The sequence below is a fragment of the Lactuca virosa genome, chromosome 5, assembly GCF_052849685.1.
Source record: "Lactuca virosa cultivar CGN04683 chromosome 5, Lactuca_virosa_CGN04683_v6, whole genome shotgun sequence".
NCBI classification, from domain to species: domain Eukaryota; kingdom Viridiplantae; phylum Streptophyta; class Magnoliopsida; order Asterales; family Asteraceae; genus Lactuca; species Lactuca virosa.
This window is the reverse complement of record NC_136430.1, coordinates 351,366,700-351,386,318: the sequence shown is the minus strand read 5'-3', so window position 1 is coordinate 351,386,318 and position 19,619 is coordinate 351,366,700. Positions and strand designations below refer to the sequence as shown.

General features: G+C 29.7%; 2 long non-coding RNA genes across 2 annotated transcripts; one reads left to right on the top strand and one right to left on the bottom strand.

Annotated features, from left to right (window-relative positions):
- The first annotated feature begins 4,756 nt into the window (after positions 1 to 4,756).
- On the top strand, positions 4,757 to 6,029 carry LOC145110892 (uncharacterized). Its single transcript, XR_013710101.1, has 3 exons — positions 4,757 to 4,902; positions 5,043 to 5,206; positions 5,665 to 6,029. It is a non-coding gene; the product is annotated as an uncharacterized LOC145110892 (long non-coding RNA).
- A 1,208-nt stretch (positions 6,030 to 7,237) lies between these two features.
- Positions 7,238 to 8,727, bottom strand: LOC145116084 (uncharacterized). The gene is made up of 2 exons (XR_013711863.1): positions 8,498 to 8,727; positions 7,238 to 7,824 (listed from the first exon to the last, which is right to left on the bottom strand). It is a non-coding gene; the product is annotated as an uncharacterized LOC145116084 (long non-coding RNA).
- Between the last annotated feature and the right edge of the window lie 10,892 nt (positions 8,728 to 19,619).

The following is a 19,619-nucleotide window of genomic DNA, read 5'->3' as shown; positions in this document are numbered from 1 at the left end:
TTAAGAAAATAAAAAAGGTTGAGAATAGGAGAATCATTCTCACCTAATCATTTAAATTTTCTGCAAAACGCTTCGGCGTACTGGCACGAAGGATGATTGATAATATTCATATATGAATATAAATGTAAGTGTATTCATATATGAATCCATCACCTCCCCTCCGTTACCAACCACCACCACCAAAGTCACCAACCTCCACCGCCACCACCACCACCACCACCTCCGCCACCAACCACCGCCACCATAGTCATATATGAATAATCACTTCCTCTATACTTATTCATATATGAATATACGTCTTCATATATAAATATGATCTGTTCCGTTGGCCCCGGTACGCTGGAGCGCTTAAACGAAAAATTCGGAATGAGTGATCCATATTCATTCCCTCATTCTCAACCTTTTTTTCTCAAATGATCCCTCATCTCTCTTTCTCTCGCTCTCTCCCTCTCTCTCTCTCTCTCTATATATATATATATATATATATATATATATATATATATATAGAACCATATTTGGTTCGCACATTGATATCATCAAATATATTTTTAACACATATTCTACGCAATAATCATATAGTTTACATATAAACTCTTCGACATATATTTAATAATTTAATTAATATTTGTATTAAAATCATGTTATTGAAAGGGAATATGCACTCTCATGACTTAGGTGGATGACTGTGATTTGGGCAACATTTTGCCTATGACTTTAGCTTTTCTCTTAAAAATACCTAGGTATAGATATCACTAAGTATTAGTCTTATATTTCTTGCAATTATGATGATAGCCTAGATTCCTCAACAAACCAAATGTCTACATCAAGATTTATCAAGTAAGGAATAACCAGGTAAACTCATATCGGAGGTAGGGTCCATTTGGTATACAAAGTATACTATTTGGAAGTCCCACTTTAAACACCTTACTAAGGCCCCGTTTGATAGACATCTTTCCAGGTCCAAACAGATCTTTCTGGATGAATGGACCAAAAAGACAGTTTGATATGCACAAAAAATGGGTCTTTCCCAGTAAGATATGTCTTTCCCAGAAAGCTCCAAAACCATATATTTCTGGCTGAATAGACTGGAAAGACAATTGTGTCCTAAATTGGACCTCTTTCTTTCTTGGATTATTAATTTCTTTTAAATAATATTTTTAATTTCTTTTTTATTGCATTATTATATATTAATAAGTGATATTTATAATATATAATATTTATGTATTAATTAATATTATTTTATTGGATTATTAACTTCTTTTAAATATTTTTTTTCTTTTTCTTAAAGGGTTAATTCTTTTTATTGGATTATTATATATTAAAAAAATATTATTTATAAATATGTAATTTATATATTAATAAATATTAATTTGTTGGATTATTAATTTTTGTAGTTAATTTTTTAATTCATTTTTATTGGATTAATTCTTATTTTTTTTTTGGGACAACACCACCATCATCCTAATATATTTTTAAAAAGTTTATACATCCCACCACTATCAGACATAAACCCGATCAAAAATCACATGTTGAGTTATAAAAAAAATAAAATTTGCTAGAAATAATAACAACGTAACATCAACTTGAAAAAAAAAACTAAAAATAACTTAATCGATATTCTATTTGGATTTTTAAATGATTATTATGTAATTTTGATTTTGTGTGACAAATTGTATGTTTTTATAATTATTCATCAACTTCATCCACCACGGTATAGAACATCAGGGTAATATTGTCATTTTTCATCATTCAGCACAATAAATCAGATGTACAATCAAACAACATGATTTCTTTCCCAGTCAAAATATTTTTCCATACAGCACTTTTCCAGACAGAAACTATCAAACGAGACCTAAATCTAGCCTAGACATCCTTACTGTAAGTAGATCAATCAGTATTTTGAATAGAATCACTAATAAATATTATTTATAAATTCATAACAATGACTATGAATATAAATATAAGTTACACTTGAAGTATAATAAGTGTAACTTAACTTATAGAGATTTCTGACAAAAGTTCGGAAAGTTCACTGGCATAACTCCAAACGAAAACTTCTATCTTTTCGACGACATTAGGACTCCGCTAGAAACTTCTAAAATCTAGGGGAAATTGAGCTAAATTTCCATAGAAAATGAAGAGAGAGACTATTGAAGGTGTGAGGAAGTTAGGAGTTGTGGCATGCTATTTGTAGCCGATTTTTGGGAGGCGCGTCGCGCATTCATGATACACAGTTCCTCCAGGTTAGTGACACGTGTCATAAAGGTGGTGGTCCACACTCCACCTTCTAGAGGGTGCGTTCCGTGCAACCGACCCTGTGCGTGATGCTTTTCGAAAAATAGTATCTTTCTCATTCAAGCACCGTTTTCGACATTCTTTATATCCACGCGTAACTATCGATGAGTACTACAACTTTCATTAGACTTCATTGGCTAATTCTCACTTTATTTTTAAAGTTGTATTTTTATAGGCTTAGATTGCTAAAGTCCGTATAAAAATCATAAATCTTTCATACGACATCCGTTCTCGACTGTCTTTATATCGACCAAATCATATTCATGAGATCTTCAACTCTTGTTTAGATTGTTTCGGCTAACAATCAACCAATTCGAATTTCAATTTCCGTGACTGTATTGTTGCGCTGGAACTTGGAAAAATTATAACTTCCTCATATGAAGTCAGATTTATGAGCGTTCTCTATATGCAGACTCTCGCTTTTATGATTACTAAGACTTTCATTAGATTATTTACGCTAATAATCAATTGATCTCCGATTCATGATTTACGACACACTTGGCCGTATAGGGTTGAACATGAAACCTCATGGGATCATAACTTATCCGTATGATGTCGGATTTAAGCGCGCCTTATATCCACAGGATAGTAATTACAACTACTACATATTTAGCTAATATTATTTACTATATCTTAAATGTATAGCCTGAATTTGCAGACATTACATTCCGATGCAAACATAGGAGGCAACAACCTCCTTTTGGTCCCTCATCCTCACGTCTCCTCCCGAGACCGAAGAAGTGTAACTAAGGGACTACTTGAGCAGCCTTGATGCCATCGTTCTTCTCCTTCCTCGAACCACTCAAGCACTGGAGGCGTTTTTTTATTTTATTTATTATTTATTTATTTTTTTGCTTCCCTTCTCGATTAGATGAAGACGAAGACCCCCTCCCATTGTTTGCATTTCTTGACAAAAATCAACTATTTATATGTTAAGTTATTACACAAACTATCCCTATTAACTTAAATCATTTCAAAACTGTCCCAATTGATTTAAATTATTACCAAATAGTCCCTATGGTTTCTAAAAATTGAACATAACAACCCCCTTTTTGTTTAAACTATTACAAAACAACCCCCTCTAGTTTAATTTGTTATAAAATAGATGCAAAAGTGTTTCGAAGTTCAAGAATAGTTATTTTGCGGTTTCTCATGATAAACTTCACAAAAACGAACCTAGATCGAGATCACACATCGAATGTGAGTTTCTACATCCTCTCTTTTACGGTTTTAAGAAAAGCATTAATTATCGATAACTTTATTAAATGAAATGTCAGTCTTACCATTTTTTGTATTTAATTCCATGGTAGGTTAACTAATAATGAGGGGTATATTGGTAAAAGTGATATTTATTTTTAGAAGTAGGTTATTATTTTAAGACAAGACAAAAAGGAAACATGAACTATTAATATGGGATGGATTGAGTATTAGTTAAAGGTTGTGAAATAGCAATCTAGAATGTGATAAATCACTAATAAATCTATTAAATTAAAGTAGATTGTTAAAAGAGGATATACTTATACCGTGTGTGAAATATAAATATAAATATTATGAAAAATCATAAGATTATAAGTAGATTGATATAATGATACAAAAATATTTGATGATTTATAAATATTATGGTATTTGTCATATATAAGTTTGAGCACGTTAAGAATATATAAAATGATATTATATATAATAAAGAATGTTGTTCAACATATTTAGGTATAAAAAGAAAGTACATTACCTTAAACAATTGAAAAAACAAAGTTTAAGAAAATATAAAATGATTAGTTGAAAATACCAAAAATCAATTATTATTATTATACTCTTTGACATTATGTAAAATCTGCTTAAAAACTATTCTAATATATTATTATAATTATTATAAAAATATAAATCATTTTTACCAAATTGTGAATTTGTCATATATAATAGCATAATTGATTTCAAGATTTTAAAAATCATATTCTAAGAAATTATATAACGTAGCAATTATGAAACTTATAGAATATTATGAGAATTGTTGCTTTCATGTTGGTTGAAACCTCACTACAAATAAAATTACATTTAGTGGCGTAAATCTTTAGTGGCACCCTAGTGCCACTATATTATGTGCTTTAGTGGCACATTTTTTTTACGACAATATACATTTTAAATTTTTGACAATCAATTTTTGGTTCTATCCGTTCCGGTTTTTTATGTCTAATTTTTTAAAAAGACCAAAAATACCGCGGCTCCTTGTCAATTCCAAAATCTATCAGCGAATTTTTTTTATTATAGCAAAATTTAAGGAAAAGATTTGAAGGGGAAATACTAATAGATAATACAAAAGGGCCTTTGGTCTAATAGTAAACAATGACTCTCATTTCAAAAGGTCATGAGTGCAAGTCTTTGCTCTCATTTGAAAGGTCACGAGTTCAAGTCTTGCTTATTGAGATATAGTCGAGTTCAAGTCTTGCTTATTGAGATATAGTCGGTGATAGTTAGGAATAGATTAGTTTACCAATTTGGTCGACTAGATCTAATTGTAGATGGGGTTTTGACGAAATCGAGAATTATGTTAATCAGGTGGGGTTTGGTGTCTTAGCTGCTCTTAATTCTTCCGCAACTGCATATTCAAAGGTATTATTAGATTTAGTCATGTTGTTGTCCCCTTGATTGTAGATGAGGTTTTGACGAAATAGAGAATTATGTTAATCATTTGGGTCTCGTGTCTGAGTTTGGAAGTTTTATTTATTTAACTAATTGGACTTGTTCCATAGGAGCAAGCCCTTGCAGAAACGGGGAAACAAGTAATTTAAAGATGGTGGTTGTATGAGCGGTGAGGCATCCATCACTTTTGGTTCCACAACTAAACTCAAGTTACTATTTAGCCATCTGGGTAGAAATTTGTAAAGACAATAAGCTTTGAATGAAGCTTTTATAGGTACGTCTCAAATTCAACTTCCCATTAATTCTCCTCCTTAGAAATTGTAACTAATTTGGTGGGATGGTGGTGGTATCAGGAATGGGAATGTGTTTAAGATGGTCTTTAATTTGTATTTCAAGTTAGGGTTTCTTCCTTTCTTGTTATATATTTTTGTAGGTTGATAGAACAGGGCACAACAATTGTTCGACCTATTATCCATGAAAATCAATTGATTATGGTTTTGATTTATGCTTAAGGCATTAATTTTGTTTGCCACTAAGGTGCTTTTGGTGCATTAGACATTCAATTTCATTTTCTTCTCTCTTTTTATATATAGGATTCAAACAAGTCTTTGTATCTATTAAAATAATTTACTCAACTGCATATACACATACCCCCACCATATGGGAATATGCTGACCAACATGTTAGGTTTGATTAACATATAAAACTTACAAATTAAATTAAATTTTACAGGTTGATGTTCGCTGCTTATTGTAGTGTTGCCACTAATGGTGAATTCATAGATGAAATACAATGAAGATGGCATTGAAAAATATTCTGATGTAAGAGGGAAAGCTTGAAACCCCTGTTGAACCCAAAATATATTCAAACATATGGAGTTCACCCAAAATATATTCAAACATATGGAGTCTCAGTTAGCAGTGATGGCAAAACTTTTCATTATGGCATATGGAGTTCACGCATGAGAGAAAATGTACTCTCCTAATTCTAAATACATACATAGAAATTACATTATGAGATAAATTTGGTTGTTATTTCGGTATGGATTGAGTACCGGTAATGACAAGAAGGCAAGAAATTGTTTGCAATTGAATATTATTATGAAGGTATGTTTTGTTTAGTGTGAGAATTTTATAGAAATATAATTTCACACTTTTAGAGTGAAAATTGTGCAATAATAAGAATTAAGGATGCTAATTAACTTATATGTTTTCTTAAAAAAAAAGGATAGGTACATGTATGTCATAGTTTTTTGTAATAAGAAAGACATCATTTTTATATATAAAAAAGATACAAATACTAATAAGAAACTATACAAGAAACTAAATTATAAATGGAAGATGAACTCAACTATTTACTCTTTCGTTTAACAAGAATTCAAAAAACTTTTATTTTATGAGACATCTTTAATTTTACTAAGTAAAATTCTGCGCAACTTGTTTTGGCACCTGTTCTGTTTCAAGGGGAAACAGGTTATAGGATTTGAAGTGATCATTGAGCATTACCAAGAGTTTTTTTTTTTTTTTTTTTTTTTTAATTATTATTATTATTTTTTTATTTTATTATTATTATTATTATTTTTTAATAAGAGGGGTGTTTTTTAAAAACTTATTTACCAAATAAGTGTGCTTTTAAATATATTTACCCTTTAGGGTTAAAATTTAATACCAAGTAAAAAAATAAAGAATTGAACGGCACACTCTAAACCCAATAAACCCCCCGACGTCGATGTTCGCCCGATTGTTTCTTCGATTCCGGCCATAGTGACGTCGGCGAGTCCGATTCCGGTCACAACGGACGCCGGCGAGTCCACCTCCACGACAGAAGATCCTGATGAGTCTGCAACTGTTCTTCGATTTCGGTACTGCCACAACCGACGAGCCCTAATTCTGTCGATCTTTGCCTCATCAAGCGAGCTGTCCACTACTCGCCACCATAGCCTTCTCCTCCCCTGTTAAGACATCGACCCTACTGCTAAGGTTCATATTTGTTCATGATGTTTGCATTCGTTTTTTTTTCCTGTAGTCTGCTTTCATTCATTTTCCTGTTGTCGGTTTTATTTCTTTTGATGTAGTCTTCCTTCTTTTCCCTAGTTTATGGTTCCTGTCAGCTTATAACACAGCTGTTAAACCAGGTAGCTTATCAATTGTTGCATAACTCATAACCTATGCAATTATCGCGGTCAAAATTTCAATAGCGATCATAGGCCGCTATTTGAAATCGCGGTTATCACGATGATATAGCGGTTTTTTTAATATTACATATAATTTATAATTTTATATTATATTTATATAGAATCTCTATATTTGAGTATTGATACTTAAGTCTATATAGAATTAATGTCATACAACCTAAAAAGTCACATAAAAACATAACATAATATTCTAATATAGTAATACGGAAACCATGTAGTGTCAAATAGAGTTTAATCGCATGGCACGGGTTCGGTTTCCGAGTCAACATCATCCAAGGCATTCACTTCTTCATCAAGATCATTCCCCACATCTCTAATATCATCATCATCGTCTCTATAATGCTCTCGTTTGCTCGTATTATTTGGTTGAGCGTCTACATTTGCTCCCATTGCTTCTTGCACATCTGACCAAAGAAGGTCATCACCACCATCCACAAAGTCTTGGAGCGCATCTTCCGTTGGTATTGTCCGGTCATCATTCTCCTCAGCATCTCGTAGCAAAATAGGATCCAAAGATTTGTTTTGTAAAGACATGAAACACTTTTGCAACCTTGTGTTGTATGTGTTGTATTGGATGAATACAAGTTCATTTAGCTTTTACAACCGGCATCCGATATCGTATTAGGAGTGGTGGGCGGATTCACAGAAGCATGTGAAGCAATCCCTTCCATATTTGCCAATTCACAATTGATTAAAACCTGTTTCACAATCACATGTCACAATTGAATTGAATAAACCTGTAGAGTACATGAGTACACAAACATAAACGGATAATGGACAATGGACACAAATTAACTGATCAAGATCACAATTTTATGTTCCAATTTCCTAAATCCTAACAGATTACATAACATAGCTTCACAGGGACTCATAGCTTCACAATTGAATTTGAATCGAAGAATTTATGTTCGTATTAGGAAAAGATCAAAGGTAAAAGATGTTTGGCAAAAGACTTTTAAGAGGCTTAGCTTAGGAGTTAAAATGTTTGGCAAAAGACTTTTAAAAGTTCCTTTTGGATTTTGGACAGAAGGAAAATCAACTTTTTGGACTTTTTGCAACTTTTCTAAAAGGACTTTTGCCTTTTAAAAAGCTAAGCCAAACACCCCCTCCTAACTCCTAACAGTCTAATAGATTAACTTATCAAGATCATAACTCATAGTCTCATAGAAACATTACATTGATTTAACAGTTAACATAGCTTCGCAGTGACTTCCTCAGTGAGTGATTGAAGGTTCGATTGAAGGAGAGTGAAACCAAATTCGATTGAATGTCAATTAAAAATTAACTCATAACTCATAAGAAACATCACATTTGTCGCAGTGTGTGTGTCTACTGTCTAGAAAGGAAAGGATTAGAGGAAAAATTACATACCTGTTACTGTGTGGAGTGGAGTGTGGAAGCCGATTAAGGGAGAGGGAAGGCGATGCTGTCGCTGTGGAGGCCGATCGAAGGAAGGTGAAGACCAAATTCAAGTTGTCGTGACTCGTGGTCGATTAATTACGGAGTTAGAAGCAACCTCGCAGTCGCAGGTGTGTTCTTCCGTTCGTCATAGCAGCTCAAGCCTCAAGCACTCGAGTCACGTTCACAGAAAGCGAAATAGAAAGAGAGTTTCGGGTGCCTTGAATTCTTTTAATTAGGTTATTTATTGGGCCTTTTTAAATTACATGTAATGGGCTTACTAAAACTTGTTTTTTCCTTAACAAAAAAAAATCCTTTGGCCCAAATGTATTCACATGTGAAAGAAAAGGCAAAAGCGCCCGTAGCGCCGCTATCTCGTTGATAGTCGGCTAATAGCGGTATATAGCGCTACCACAAGACCAAATTGCTAGGTTGAAAATAGCGGTTGATGACTACCATGAAACGCTATAACGCCGCTATAGCACCGTTATAACGTGCGATTGATAGCATAGCTCATAACATAGATGTTAAAGCTGTTAAATAGAACAATTGGGATTAATGCAGAAAAGTCTCATTATTTTGGGAAAAAGTTTAATAAAGTCCTAAAAGTTTATTTTTTTGAACAGAAAAGTTCTGATTATTTAACATTTTGCCCAAATTAACGAAAAAGTCATTTTTTATATTTAAAAAACAAATGACAAATTATGTAATTTTCTCAAAATAATAAGACTTTTCTGTTCAAAAAAACTTTAGGACTATTAAATTTTTTCCCAAAATAATGAGACTTTTCCATATAAAATCCGAAACAATTGTAATGAATGTTGTTACAATTCTTTGTTATTGGATTATATTTGATTTCTGTTTTGTTAAAGCTGTTAAATAGCAGCCAATAGTTATGTTTAATTTTGATTTATGCATTATATTTAATTTCTGTTTCGTTCAGTTTGGTAGATGGATATTGTTCCAATTCTTTGTTATTAGGGCGGGACAACTTGTGATGGTCCAATGGTATAAATTATAGTAAAACTCCAAAAAAAGCAATCAATGTTAACAGTAGAATACAATTCTTTGTAAGAAGTCATTTTGGATTTGTACCAAAAAATATTGTATGTTTGATGTTGGTTTTATTTTAAGATTTCTAACATTATTATTTATAAATAAAATTAAATATTTAGGACATTTAGTGCCATTAAATCAACTTCTTGTGATTATGAAATGAGACATAATGTTTGTATTTTGTTTTATATAAGTTAATAGCAAAGAGTTAAAAAAAGGTCAAAATATATATTAAAAAACAATAAAACTTAGAACAATAGCTGAAAATATTAAATTTTTTTTAAAAAAAAATACTGTTTTGGTAAATATATTTAAAAGTACACCTATTTGGTAAATATTTTTTCAAATACATCTATTTGGTCAAAAATTTGCATTATCAACAAGGATGCTTTTGTAGTTTACACAAAATATATGTTTATTTTTAGCTTATATTAATATACTAGAGTTAAACAAGTGTTTTGCATCTCAAAATTTGTTCATTTTTTTTTATTATTGTTTTTGATTATTTTGTTGTTGTTAATGGTCAGGTCAAACGCACACAAGAAGAATACATAGAGTCAAAACATTCTTGAAATTGTGGGAACAAATGTCCGGTCAACATATAGTATATGCCTCGTTGATCGAATTGCTAGACTTGGCATAAAGTTGCCATTTTTTGTTATGATTGTGAAAAACGTCATGAAGTATTTCACGTTTGAGATTCAAGTGTTCGATGATAAAAATGTCAGGCGAATTTTCTAGGCTTCTAATTTTCAAGTGTTTAAGACCATTTGCATTACATAAACCCAAAAACACTCCACCTCATCTAATGTCTTTCACTAGTTGAAAGCCTTGTAATTTATTTTTGTGGGCCCATTACATATTATAATATTAAAGTTTTAGGCTATTGGGTGTAAACAAAATGTTATTACGTCCACATCATCATAATTTTGGTGTTATAATACCAAATATGAAAATGAGCAACACCAAATAACATGCGATAACATCTACCATTTTCTATTTATTTTTTATTTACTTTTTGATGTTTTTAATTTCTATTTTTCTAATTTGTTTTATTTTTTTAATTTATGTCATAATATTTTAAAAAAAACATATAAATTAAATAAAACATAATTAAATTAAATACTTAATTAAACATACCATTTTAAAAATAAAAACGACATTACAACGGAAAAAAAAATTGACCGAAAACATAATAAATTTAAAAATATAAATCCAAACAGTATTATTCGCCTAAATATTTTCGCTCGATCTTCGCCTTCATTTTTCGGAGCACCTCTGCCCGTCTCGGTGGCATATTCTCCTCACTAGTTTGAAGAATTTCCAAATCCTTCGCAATGCGATCTTCCTCGGCTTCACGACGAAAGAACTACAAATGCTCCCGTTGCAACTCATATCTTTTACGCGCGATTTCGTTGTGATCGTCAAATTTTTGTTTCATTTTCGCTTGCTCTCGACGTCTACTTTCGCCTTCCTCCGCATGTCTTTGAGCCAGCCTCGCTTTGTCACGACCTATCGGTTGTCGAGGCGAGATCTCTTTGATGTCGTTGAAGTCTTCCGGTATCTCACCCGTGTCCGCATTGAGGTCGATGTTCGTATGTGCGTCCGAAACGTCGACCGAACCCGAGTTGCAAGACCTTTTCGATTGTTGTTCCGTAAATGTGTCCATTTTATTTCATTTTGGGTCTTCCTTGACAATCTCCTAAATATTTTCGTGCTCGAAAACGTGACCTGTCTCGACATGATATTGGTCCCTCGTTGCTCTGTAAACGTCAAAATCGGTCGCACCACTTTTCTTGTGCGAGGAAAGTTTGTTGTAGATGGATTTGGACTTTGTGAACTTCTTGCTTATTTGAGTCCATTTGCTACTCAACATATTGTGATTGCGATAATTTGCATCCTTCTTCAAAATGGTCTGAAATTTCCCAATCACAGCTTCCCAAAAAGCAACTTTTCTCATATCGTTTACTTGCGTTGGATTTTTTGATGTCCCGCACCATGCCACTGCCAACACATATTCTTCCTCCGCAGTCCACCATGTTGGAGGTTCGTCTTCTGATTGCTCCACCGCGACCGATTTCCCTTTCCTTCATGCTCTCCCTTTGTTGGCCGTTTTTTTTCGGCTCCCCCGCTTGCGTCTCGGGTACCATTTCTTGAGTGGGTGGTGGTTGTGGGGTATTTTGTTGCATTGTAGCGAATGTGTTGAAAATGTTTTGTGGAAGAGTTGTAGGGAATTGTGGTGGGGGTGAGATGAGATTAAAAAAGTTGCATTGAGTATTAAGGATGTTCACGTACAACTCGTATTGTGCAAAACCGAGAGGCGAAGATGTATTTGTGTTTGGAGGAGGAGTGTTGGGGTTTTGATCCATAGTGATGGAATGAAAAATAGTTTGATGATTTAAAATAAGATGAGAGAAATAATTTGGATTGTAGGTAAAAAATAAAGTTAGATGTGTATATATAGGTGCAAAAATTAGAGTTAAAGTTGAAAAAATAAATTTGGTTTTTTTTGACCATTTTTAAACGGTTCAAAATATTACCGTTGAGAATTTCGATCGAAATTAACCCCTTTCCAGCCGTTACCACACTAACGCCTCGTAACATAATGGCAGATAACGCCTGCCGGGGGCGGTGTAGCTGGCGTTATACCGACGTTTTTTGAGTGACACGTCGTATTAACAGGAAGTACCGTTGCCCGCTCCCACCCGTCTTAATAAATATTGTATTTCATAAAATTGTTTTTCAATTGTTCTTAATATATATATATATATATATATATATATATATATATATATATATATATATATATATATATTAATATATATAATAATAATAATAATAATAATAATAATAATAATAATTAATAAATAGTATAAATAAAATAATTATTGAGGTGTAACTGGTGCGAACTTTGAAAGCGTTATTATTGGAGTGGTGTGGGATGGAATTGCAAAGCTGAGGTGGCATAATTGAAAGATGAATGTTATTACATTGATGTGAATTGTCTAAGTCTTTTCTATCTAAGAAATACTAATATACTTTCATTTATTTGTGTATTATTATTTTCTATTACAACATCCTACGTAGAAGTATTAGCACAACATTTAGACTTGTTAAACTTTTTTGAAGACGTTTGTATTTTAAATATATTAAGAAGTATTGTTGTTAGACAAGTTTGAATTAACATAATGATATTGTGTTTCCATTTATTATCTTAACTAGGCGAATACCCGCGCGTTGCGCAGAATACAACAATATATTTGAAATTTTTACAAATATATGTTTTTTAAATATATAAATGATGTTGTTAGCTCTTATGTAATGAATCTTATAATAAGTTGGTATAAACATTATTTGTTTTGAATTATAAAATGGGTTATTCATGAATAAAATTAAATATAATATATGGTTTAATGATATTTATAGTTGTTGTTATGATTTATTAATTTTAAAAGGTTTATTTGCTTAAGATTTTAATTTCTATCATTCTAATTATTTAAAACATAAAACATTATTATTGTTTTTAAAGGTAACAATATAATTTTTGTATATAATGTTACTTTTAACTATTGTTTTTGTAAGTTATTTAAAATAACGTATTTGAAAACTCTTAATTATTTTAATTTGGTGTTAGAAATTGAACTTTTTTAAAATTTATTTGATGAAATTGTTAGTTTCTTTGATTGTAATTATTTAAAACAACAACATTGTTTTTGTTTTTAAAAATAACATTATAATTTTTTATATAATATTTTTTTTAACTATTCTTATTGTAAGTTTTTTTAAGCTACTTATTTGAAAATTCTTAACGATTATAAAAGATAGTTTTATGGTTTTTTTTGTTAATTTAGGATTACAGTTTAGGTTTAACACTATAATTTATAACTTTTAACTATTTATAAAATAGTCTTTCAATTTTTTTCAAGTTTAACTGAAAATTTGATTTAAGTTAACCGTTTAACATTATATTGAAATTAATAATTTAACTATTTTGCATAAAATCATAAATTATACAAAAATGGTGACTTTAAGACGACAATTGCTCATATACGACAACATATTTAAACTAATAATTTAACTATAATATGTTAAAAAGTTAAAGTTATAATTTTAGAAATAGAGGTAAAATATGATATTTTAATATTGTTGTTTAGTTAATTTATGATTAGAATTTATAAAATAGTCTTTCGATTTTTTTTGTTTCAAGTTTAATTGAAATTTTGATTTAAGTTAACTGTATAACATTATATTGAAATTAATAATTTAACTATTTTGCAGAAAATCATAAATTATACAAAATTGGTGACTTTAAAACGACAATTACTCACATACGACAACATATTTAAACTAATAAGTTAACTATAATATGTTAAAAAATTAAAGTTATAATTTTATAAATAGAGGTAAAATATGACACTCTAATATTGTTGTTTAGTTAATTTATGATTAGAATTTAGTTTTTGCATTAATTTAACATTATTAACAAATTTATAATAATTATTAGAAAGAAATTGAAAAATCATTGAAGTTTCAAATGCATGTGGTGCAAGTAAAAATGTCTCTTTTATAAGTATATATGCGAATGCCCGCGCGTTGCGCAAAAACATCTATATAGCTGAAATATTTACAAATATATGTTTTTTTAAATATAACAATAATGTTGTTGTTAAATTTAATATTATAATTCGTATACTAAGTTGATATAATATATTGAATACTTTGAATTATATGATAATATATACATCTATTAAAACTGCATAATCTCAATCTTTTGAATGACCTCTACCCGCGGGTTACTCATGAATAAAATTAAATATAATATATGACTTATTGTTATTTATAGTTGTTGTTATTGTTAATTAATTTTTAAAATTTATTTGTTTAACGTTTTAATTTCTATCAGTGTAATTATTTAAAACATCAAACAATTTTTTTTTATTTTAAAGGTAACAATATAATCATTTATATATAGTTATTTTTAACTATTGTTACTGTAAGTTATTTTAAGTTATTTATTTGAAAACTTTTAACGATTATAAAAATATCTTTATGAAATATTTTAGTTAAATTGATATTACAATTTATTTTTTGCATTTAGCACTACAATTTATCACTTTTCACTATTCACAAAAAATTCTTTGGGTTTTTTAAGTGGAACTGAAGTTTATATTGAAGTTGACCCTGTAATATTATATTTAAATTAACAATTTAAGTATTTTATCCAAACTGTTCAAAAGTTGTAGCTTTAAACTGATAATGGTTTACATACAACAACATAATAAATCTAATAAATTAAGTACAATATGTTAAAAGTTAAAGACATAATTTTATAAGTAGAAGTAAATATATTATTTTAATATCGAAATTTAGTTTATTTATGATTACACTTTAGGTTTGATACTTATTTAACATTATTAACCAACTTATAATCATTATTAGAAAGACACTACAATTTATCACTTTTAACTATTTACAAAATATTCTTTGGGTTGATTAAGTTGAACTAAATTTATATTTAAGTTGATCATGTAAGGTTATATTTAAATTAACAATTTAAGTATTTTATATAAATTGTTCAAAAGTTGTAGCTTTAAAATGATAATGGTTTACATACAACAACATATTAGACCTAATAAATTAAGTATAATATGTTAAAAGTTAAAAAGATAACTTTATAAGTAGAAGAATATTTATTCTTTTAATATTGAAATTTAGTTTATATATGATTACACTTTATGTTTGATATTTATTTAACCTTATTAACCAACTTATAATCATTATTAGAAAGAAATTGAAAAATCATGTGAGTTTCAAATGAATGTGGTGAAAGGAAAAATGCATGGGAGTTTCAAATGAATGTGATGAAAGGAAAAATGTCTCCTTTATAAGTATACTAGACGAATTCCCGCGCGTTGCACGGCGCAGGTTAAAAATATATTGTTAAATTATTGAAAAATAGATGTTTAAAATGGTTATTTATTGACATTAACTTTGACATAATACTTTTGTATATATATATATATATATATATATATATATATATATATATATATAATCTCAACTATTTTGAACAATATTATTCACTGACATCAACCAATATTCCTCATTAATAGAATTAAATATAATGATCTATTTAGTATTATTTATAGCAAATGTTATGATTGATTAATTTAAAATTTTTTAATTATGCATTTTCTAGTTTCAATAATGGTGTTCATTTAGAGTACAATTTATTTGTAGCTAACGTTATGTAATTTTTAATTTGATGTTATTATCATTTAAAATTATTGTTCATTAATTTTAAACCACTTATTAATATTAATAATTTAAAGAAGACTTTTAAGAAACACTTAATATTATTATTCAAATATGAAACATATACTAAATAATAAAGTGATAAGATTGACAATTTGCATTTCAAAAGAAACTTTCATGGATAGTATGAAATATCCATGATTTTTATAATTTCCACTTATTATTATTAATAAGTGAAAGAAAACTTTTAAAAAACACTTATTATTATAATTAAAATGTTAAACATATACTAAAATATAAAGTGATAAGATAGACAATTTGCATTTTATAAGAGACTTACATAAATAATATGACACATCCATGATTTTTAATTAACTATTGCTTTGAAGCAACACAAATATACAAACATATATACAATATCTAATTAAATACTATCTATATCACATTCCATAACATATGATCGATAATATGAATCTAATCTAATTTACATTAAAATTTCAACCACAACATACAATGATCGTCTTAAAAGAATACTTAAACCAAGAAAAATATATATAAAAAAAGAATTAGTATATAAAAAACTTACAAATTAAAAACTTTAACATAATAACATGGCTCGAAAATGGTCCAAATCCCTCAAACCAACACAAAAACCTTTAAACTTGTTTTCTTTGTGAATTTTGTATGTGCTTTGTATTTGTGTGTCTACTCAAAGAGATTGACCTTTTTATAGTAGACTATCCATTAATTGTTTATTAAACATATTATATAAGTTATAAAACTTTTGAATAGTTAATCATTATTAAGAGACTTTTGAGTGATATTCATTCAAATAGGAGGTTTCAAATGAATATGGTTTGAGTAAAAATTCCCATTTTATAAGATATATAGATATAGATAATGATGATGATGATAATGATATAGATATAGATATATAGATAGATAGATTGTCCTATTATTACTTTATATTCCCTTGAAATTAACAAAAAATCGGACCTGGACCTAATTGATTAATATAATTTTTTTTGTGTTAAAAAAGCGCCACTAAAAGCATGGAAATAATATTTAATTTAGCAGTTAAATAGTGACATAAAAATAGTACCACTAAAACCTACAATTGCTATAGTGAGATAATATAAAAGTGCCACTACAATCCAATAAGACTGCAATGACACAACAAAAAAGTGACACTAAATGCCTTTAGTGGCAACGCTTTTAGTGACATTTATTTTTTGTGCCGCTGATTATCCATGGGGTTTTTAGTGACATTTTTTTTCGGTTTTTAGTGGCACTTTTTCCATGCCACTAAATGTCATTTTATTGTAGTACATGTAAAATGTTATAAAAACAACTGTTATGCTTCCCAAATTTCATCATAAAAGACAATAAAACTTGAAAAAAATGTTAAATCTTACGAATCTCAAATATTAAAAGACATAAATCAATAATGATTCCTAAACACCAAAGAATCATAAGTATTCTATGAATTTATAACGGAAGGTTTAGGATTAGTATGCCTAAACACATAGTTAGGATCCAACACACTTGGGTTTTCCTATATGAGCTATGTTTGTTTCTAAAAGCCATAAGAGTTTGGATTATTTCCTAATATATATGGGCTATGTTATTATGAATACTGAGACCAAATGCCTTAGTGAAAGTTCATTTGCGTTATAACCGTTAATTCACGCGAAACGTCAGGTATAGATCGACGACACTAATCTGTATGGGTAGACATCCTGCCCCAATAGTTTCTAGCTATAACCATCGTCTGATGATTCGAATCTAGCATTGACGTTTCTATAATAATTACTGCACGATGTTGATAAAGAGTTGGTGTGGAACATTTATCATGCCCTTTTTTGTGCTGGTGCAGAGGCTGCCGGTCCTAGTGTCGGTTATGAGCTCATTATAGAACCCGAAGCTTGCTTTTTCTATTGTATAGAATTGAAATAGGATTCATACGTGGTTTTTGTTCACTTAGGTGCTGTTTGTTTTTCGAAGCGAAAACGTTAGAAGTTTGGGGACCACATTTGCAACCCTCTGCAGCAGAAGAGGTGGACCGAACTGTTGCAGCCTGTAATAAGAAGTGTGTTTGTTTTTTAACATCTGCAGGCTGCTGTAATAAAATAAAACTTAAATAAATTGATTTTACAAACTTAAAATAGTTTTTCAACATCGAAATTTTAATAATTCTAGTTTTACAACATTGAAATAAATTCATACAACAGAAGTATTTATAATTTGAAATATAGAATCCATTCAAAATGTAATACAAAAATATTCAAATGCTAGAAAGATAATAACATAATCCATTATTTTTTATATATTCCATTATTGCTTCATTTCATCCAACAAACCCAGGGGTTAAAAACCTCAAACATAATTAAAAACAAAAAAAAATGAAAGCCCAATTGGACTGTTTATAATTTTAACACTAGTCTATGGTAATAAATAGTGACCAAAAAACATGGGCCACGAAACCTATATGCAAATGACTTTTAAGCACCTAAAAAAACTAAATTAGGCCTTTGTAAAAGGCAGTAAACAAGATCCAACAATTGATTCCAAAATCCAAGTATGCCCAACAATTTGAGAACAAGACTCTTAAGCAATATCTTGAGCTATAACTATTCTTTGGAACTTAACAGAATCATCATCATCAAACTCGGAGTGATCTGAAAGGTCCGCGTTGTAAACAACTAAAGATCACTCTTGAAAGCTTTAACAAAATCCCCAACAAAGAAAAACATACACTTATAAGATTTGACCAACAATCAACACAAATATAAGAAAATTTGGACACCATTTCAAAACACGAGAATTAGAAAAAATAATTCATTTCAGCAAAGATTAAACAATAATACCATTTTAGCACAAAATATTAAACAATAATACAATTTTAGCACAAAAATATGAGCATTTCATCAACCGTTTCAAAAATCAGCATAACAACAGCAACAATTGCAAGCAAATCAGCATAACAAAAATCAGACTTTTCCTTGACATTTATCAAATCAGAAATCGAATTCAGCAAATCTATATTTCAGTAAATCAGAAAAGAAAAATTGATTTTAGAAATCAACATACTTTTCCTTGACATTCATCAAATCAAAAATCTAATTCAACAAGTGCAAATCAGAAAAGAAAAAATGATTTCAAAAATCAATATAACTAAAATCGATTTCCAGATATGTAAAACCGATGATTTACGAGGGCTGTAAAATCGATTTCAGCAAAATAAAATCAATTTCAACAAAATTAAATCAATTTCAGCAAAATAAAATCAATTTCTACAACATTTGAATCATAAATTAGAAAAAAAACTTGTCCGTTGATGGTAGTGATTCACGAGGAATACGAAGGATTGCTGAGGCAGCGATGATGACGTCGTTGTTGGCTGCATCAATCAGGAGAAGAACGACACGATGGGGGGGGGGGGGGGGAGGAAGAAGGATGGAGTGACATTCTTTTCGAGTAATACCTTTTTTTATAGGTTTTAGGTTTACAAGTGTTTGGAAGAGGTAAGACCAACGTTGTATGGCGCTGAAGATGCATAGAGCTTTTCTGTTCAGAAGGCTTTTAAAAAACAAACAACTGCTAGATGGAAAACGTTGTGCTTGTGCTGCACAACATAGCTAAAAGTGGTCTGAAGAGGTTTAAAAAAAAACAAACAACCCCTTATACTAGTTGAAAGAGACTGTATGTAGTGGGATAGTTTGTGACTCAAAACGATAAGTATCAATACCAGAATTTAAGTCATATAACACTTAATTAATATCAT